The following is a 7182-nucleotide window of genomic DNA, read 5'->3' as shown; positions in this document are numbered from 1 at the left end:
TTGGGGCCTCCCATGAATATCGCCATTCCCACAACAGCGGTCACGCAACTCCTGCAATGAAAACACAAACATCCTTCTTTTCTTTCTCAACATGCAAAGACTCTAGTCACTGCAACAATCCCTGTGGCATTTTCAGCGCGTCCGCGTACTCACGCACAGTTCCCCAGGCATCAACAGCCTGGGCTGGTGGTCCCAGGGCATGCATCCCTGGCCACCCTGGGATTTCCCCCAGTGGATCCCGCTTTTCCCTACCCATCTGGGAACGCCTGGTGTGCTCCCTGGATTCCTGTTGACTACGCCACTTGTCAGGGGACAACCTCAGCAAGGAAAGACCCTCACTGTGTGTCCTGGCAGATAATCTGAAGAACTGACACGTAGCCCCTTCGAGATTCATGCCTTCAGGGAAATTTACTGACTCGGGCAAGCAGCTGCTCTCCAGTGGCGGCTGGCTGGAGTATTTTCCGCAGCCACCTAGCAAGGGACCCAAGCTTATATACCATTCTAGCTGGGACCAGGGCTCGTTGTTTTCTCCCACATCGTTGGGCAGTCAATGTTCCCAGGGACTTCACCTCCAGGCCCAGATGTTTTCCCTCTTGTTGCTAAGGCATTCTTTGGCCTTGGCCGCTGGCCCAGTCATGCCACTCCCGGTGTTGTACCGAGTCCCTCCCAAATTCATTCCCAGCATGCTTTGGGGAAGAGCAAAGCTGATTCCATTAGGAGGGGATGCATATAGCTGAATAGCTATACCCTACACGTGCATTGAGTGGCATCTTTTTAAATGCAGTTTTTTTTAATATTGCTTAAGTTCAGCAATGTTAAAAATCAGGTTCCCTGGTTTTATATTTCTTTCTATATCTATTTATCTGTAGTTATAGATACAGATATAAATATAGTTACAGGCAATGATATAAATTAACCGTGTTTTTACATTTGAGGTTGGTGTTTGAAACAATAATTGAACATTCATTTAACAAATATTTATTAAGTATACTTCATTAATCAGACACTATTCTAGGTGCTGGGATTGCAGCAATAAATGAAACATGCCATCATGGAGCTTACTTCTAGTGGGAGAGGCAGATTTGAAATAATTTGGAAAAAGATACACACATTGGGATAATTTCTATGACTACCTGACCACTACACCTACCATGCTTTAAAGTACTTCACATTTCCCAAAAGTAAAGTGACAAAGTAAAGAACTGGACTCTTGAGTGATGAATTTACAAATATTTGATATAAAATGGTAGCATATATGTCAGAAATACTAGAAGTGCTATGATTAACCCAATAGCCACAGGCAAAACCCTGATTGTCCTTTATGGGAATGTAATGCTTTTTGTTGACAATAAGGATTCTCTAGGATTCTTCTTGATTTCTGCAGTATATCTTGGTAAGGAAGATTTCAAAGGCTTCAGTAAAGGTGCTGGAGGAGTCCCATGGCATCAAGGACATGCAGGGCTTTTACAGAACACCTCCGGCAAGTACGCAAGCATGAAGCATTGCCTTTTGAAACATTTATGAGTTCTTACATGATTAGTTAAATATATTGTATTTTGTTCAACCATTCTCCCATCTCATTTTGAAAGCCATTTGCTATAATTCAAAGAACAGTTTCATTTATGTGGCACACATCAAAATCAGATTTTGACAGAATTATTTGAAGCTGGAGAAGACTCACAAGCCCTTTTATAAGCTTTTTGAAAGCTTCTTTTGCTAAAACCACCATGTCACAATTTGCCAAGATAAGGTAGCTATAAAACAGAAAAAAAAAAACTTGATGACAGCGGCATGAATCACAAACTTGGTAAAATGCCACACCTAGAAGATAATGTCTTTTCGAAATTATTAAGACAGCCCTCAGAACAGCTTTCATGGAGCTTTGCTTGTTAGCTTTTCAGAGTCTATCACACTCAATCGATTTTGCATGTGTAACCAACTTCACAATCAATCCAGTCAATGTGGCCAGCTTGGTGAAAGGAGAAAAGGAAAATAATTAAATAAATAAATAAACAAAAAAATTTCAATGACATCCATTCAAAGTGACAGTCATACTGGCAGTGTATTGGAAACGACTCCTTTATATATTAAAGAAACCATCCATCTTCACTGTTAGAGAATCGGTGTTGCAGTGAACCATGTAGATTCAGCCTCCTTGAAACATTTTGCTGTTGTTAGTTTTGCTGTCCAGTTGATTCCAACTCAGGGTGACTCAATGTGTGCAGAGAACTGTTCCATGGGGTTTTCAAGGCTACAAACACAAATTACCAGGCCTGTGTTCCAAGGCACCTCTGGATGGGTATAAAGCTCCAACCTTTTGGCTAGTAGTTGAGCGCTTAATGGTTGTGTCACCCAGGGACTCCTTCCTTGAAATATAAAAAATATAGCTCCATGAATTTAGAATAAGTGATAGTATTACAATACAGGAAACATGACGTTGCTGCAGTATCCAAGCATGATCAGTTGGCTTGGATTTTGTATAGTTTTTCTTTTTAATTTCACTTTTCTAATAATCCATTTTTATTATATTTTTAAAACTATAGTTTTACAATTTTTTATTGTAGTAAATATATATGTAACAATGCATTTGATGTTTCACCAATCTTCACGTGTATATTTCAGTGACATTATGTTCATCACGTTGTTCAACCAAAAGATTCTTCACTACTGCCATAAAAAGAAATGAAGTCCTGATACATGTCACAACATGGATAAACCTTTTGTGATCCTTAGGTTGTGTGTCAACTTGGCTAGGCAATGGTTCTCAGTGGTTTAGCAGCTGTGATGTAGTTCGGCAGTCATACAACGATGTAATTGCCTCCATGATGGGCTCTGCTGTGAGTATCCGATCTGTTGAAAGGGAGTTTCCTTGGGGGTCCAGCCTGTATCCAATATAGGTGGACTTTCTGGTGAGGCTCACTGGCTTTTGCTTACTATGGATCCTGCAGCTGGCTTCTGTTCATCTGACTTCTGGTTCTTGGGAATTGATCTAGCAGCTTGCCTTCTGATCTTGGAATTAATCAGCCTCCTCAGTCTGGACCTTGTGTTCACCAGGCCCTGCAGCTATGTGAGTCAGGAGAAGCCTCCAGCCTGACTCATGGACTTGCAACTTTCCAGTCTCTGCAACTGTGTTAGATGTTTCCTTGATATAAATCTCTCTTTCTCTCCCTCTCTGCCTCTTTCTATATATAGATGTATAACTGGTTTTGCTTTTCTAAAGAACCCAGCGTAAAAAAAAAAAAGCGTAAGTCATCTTTAAAACACTAGGTTAAGTGAAATTGTTTTTGTAGTTAGGTGCTGTTGAGTCCATTCTGAATCATAGTGACCCTATGTTCAACAGAATGAAACACTGCCCAGTCCTGTGCCATCCTCACAGTCCTTGTTATGCTTGAGGCCATTGTTGCAGCCAAATGTCAATGCATCTCATTGAGGGTTTTCCTCTTTATTGCTGACCCTCTACCAAGCATGATTCCTTCTCCAGGGACTGAGCCCTCCTGATAACATGTCCAAAATATGTGGGATGTTGTCTTGCCATCCTTGCTTCAAAAGAGCATTCTGGTTGTACTCTTTCAAGACAATTTTTTTGTTCTTTTGGCAGTCCATGGTACATTCAATATAAGTCACCAACACCACAAGTAAGGTCTTCCTTACTCATTTTCCAGCTTTTGCATGTATATGAAGTGACTGAAAACACCATGGTTTGGGTCAGGTTCACCTTAGTCTTCAAGTGAAATCTTTGCTTTTTAACACTTTAAAGAGGTCTTTTGCAGCATATTTCCCCAAAGGAATGCATCTTTTGGTTTCTTGACTGCTGCTTCCATGGGTGTTGATTGTGGTGTTCCAAGTAAAACGAAATCCTTGACAACATCAAATCTTTTCTCCGTTTATCTTGATGTTGCTAATTGGTCCAGTTGTTTGGATGTTTGTTTTCTTTATGTTGAGGTGTAATCTATGGTAAAGGCTGTCAGTAAGTGCTTCAAGTCTTCTTCACTTTCAACAAGCAAGGTCGTATCATCTGCATAACACAGGTTGTTACTGAGTCTTTCTCCAATCCTGATGCCCCATTCTTCTTCATATAGTCCAGCTTCTCAGATTATTTGCTCAGCATACAAATTGAATAGGTATGGTGAAAGGATACAACCCTGGCACACACCTTTCCTGACTTTAAACCATGCAGTATCCTCTTGTTCTATTCAAACATCTGCCTCTTGATCTATGTACAGGTTCCTCATGAGCACAATTAAGGTTTCTGCAATTCCCATTCTTCGCAATGTTATTCAAAATTTTTTATAATCCACACAGCCATATGCCCTTGCATAGTCAATAAAACAGAAGCAAACATCTTTCTGGTATTCTCTGCTTTCAACCAGGATCTATCTGACATCAGCAATGATATCCTTGGTTCCACGTTCTCTTCTGAATCCAGCTTGAGTTTCTGGCAGATCCTTTTCAATATACTGCTGCAGCCACTTTTGAATGACATTTAGCAAAATTTTACTTGCGTGTGCTATTAATGACATTGTTCGATAATTTCCACATTCGGTTGGATCACCTTTCTTGAGAATAGGCATAAATATGGATGTCTTCCAGTCAGCTGGCCAGGTAGCTGTCTTCCAAATTTCTTGACATAGACAAGTGAGCATTTCCAGTGCTGCATCTGTTTGTGGAAACATCTCAATTGGCATTCTGTCAATTCCTGTAGCCTTGTTTTTTGTCAGTGCTTTCAGTGCAGTTTGAGCTTCTTCCTTCAGTACCATCAGTTCCTGATCATATGCTAACTCCTGAAATGGTTGAACATCAATTACTTTGGGTACAGTGACTCTGTGTATTCCTTCCATCTTCTTTTGATGCTTCCTGCGTAGCTTAATATTTTCCCTGCAGGATCCTTCAATATTACAACTCAAGGCTTGAATTTTTTCTTCAGTTCTTTCAGCTTGAGAAATGCTGAGCATGTTCTTCCCTTTTGGATTTCTATCTCCAGGTCTTTGTACATATCATTATCACACTTTACTTTGTCTTCTTGAGCCACCCTTTGAAATCATCTGTTCAGATCTATTGCTTCATCATTTGTTCCTTTCTCTTTAGCTACTCAATGTTCAAGTGCAAGGTTCAGAGTGTCTCCTGACATCCATTTTGGTCTTTTGTTTCTTTCCTGCCTTTTTAATGGCCTCTTGCATTCTTCATGTGTGATGTCCTTGATGTCATTCCACAACTCGTCTGGTCTTCAGTCATTAATGTTCAACATATCCAATCTATTCCTCAGATGTTCTCTAAATTCATGTGGGATATACTCAGGGTTATACCTTTGGCCATCATGGACTTATCCTAATTTTCTTCAGTTTCAACTTGAACTTGCATATGAGCAATTGATGGTCTGTTCCACAGTGGTCCCCTGACTTTGTTCTGATTGATGACACTTAGCTTTTCTATCATCTCTCTCCACAGATGTAGTCAATTTGATTCCTGTGTATTCCATCTGGTGAGGTCCACGTGTACAGTTGCCATTTATGTTGCTGAAAAAAGGTATTTGCAATGAAGAAGTCATTGGTCTTGCAAAATTTTATCATGGGATCTCTGTCATCCTTTCTATCACCAAGGCCATATTTTCCAACTGCCAATCCTTTTTTGTTTCACATTCCAATCACCAGTAATTATCAATGTATCCTGATTTCATGTTTGATCAATTTCAGACTTCACAAGTTAGTAAAAATCTTCAATGCCTTCATCTTTGACTTTAGTGATTGGTGTGTAAATTTGAATAATAATCGTATTAACGGGTCTTCCCAGTAGGCATATGGATATTATCCTATCTCTGATAGCTTTGTACTTCAGGATAGATCTTGAAATGTTCTTTTTGTTGATGAATGCAATACCATTCCTCTTCAAGTTGTTAATCCAGCATAGCAGACCATAAAACCCAGTGACCCAGTACCGTCGAGTCCATATGATTGTCCAGTTCTAAAGGGCCAACATCGGTCTGTTTCAGCTCACTGATGCTTAGGATATCAATGTTTATTTTTCATTTTTACGATTTCCTTTTTTCCTAGTTTCATACTTCCTACATTTCATGTTCTGATTGCTAATAGATGTTTGCAGTTCTTTCTCCTCATTTTGAGTCCTGCCACATCAGCAAATGAAGGTCTCAAAAGCTTGCTTCCATCCAAGTCGTTAAGGTTGTCTCTATTTTGAGGAGGCAGCTTTTCCACAGTCTTTTGAGTGCCTTCCAACCTGAGGGGCTCATCTTCTGGCACTATATCAGACAATGTTCTACTGCTGTTCATAAGGTTTTCAATGAGTAATTAGTTTCAGAAGTAGACTGCCGGGTCCTTCTTCTTAGTCTTTCTTACTCTGGAAGCTGAGCTGAAACCTGTCCACTATGGGTGACCCTGCTGGTATTTGAATACCGGTGGCATAGCTTCCAGAGTCACAGCAACAATCAAGCCCCCACAGTATTACAAACTGACAGACGTGTGGGGGTAAGTGAAATTAGTCAATCACGGAAGTACAAATCTCATGTGCTCTCACTAATATGAAGTACTCAGAATCGGTATATACTTAATTAGAGCTTATTAGTGGTTACTTGGGTTGGGAGAGAGGGGACATGGGGGAAATTATTGTTTAGGAACCATGGAGTTTTTGTTCATAGGGGTTAAAAATTTGACAAATGTTATTGGTGATGGCTGTGCACCATAGTTAATGTAATAGATCTCACTTAATTGTACATATAAAAAATGCTGAATTAGCAAAAGTTGTATCTACCTGTTTACAACAATAAAAAAATTAGAATTAAAAAAAGTATGGAGTTTTTAATATAAAAAAGTCCATGAATCCATGGAAGTGGAAGGGTTGTCAAGACCATTTCTTTCCACACCAAAGATTTCTTATGCATCTACTATGTGTCTGGCACTGCAGTGGGTACTGGATGTATAGAAATGAATATACACAATCTTTCCCACAGGGAGCTAATAGTCTAATGATTTGTTACTGAAAGTGTCATCTACAGACCAGCAGTGTTGTTGGCTTTACTGGGTAACTTACAAGAAATACCAATTATCAGATCCAACTTCAGACTTATTGGAACCTGCATGTTAACAAGATCCCCAGGTTATTCATATGCACATTAAAATTTGAGAAGCACTGATCTAAAGCACTCAATCAGTGTTACTCAGTAAATATCCCAGG

Source organism: Loxodonta africana, chromosome X (assembly GCF_030014295.1).
Source record: "Loxodonta africana isolate mLoxAfr1 chromosome X, mLoxAfr1.hap2, whole genome shotgun sequence".
NCBI classification, from domain to species: Eukaryota; Metazoa; Chordata; class Mammalia; order Proboscidea; family Elephantidae; genus Loxodonta; species Loxodonta africana.
The sequence above is the reverse complement of the archived record's forward strand: the minus strand, read 5'-3'. Positions refer to the sequence as shown.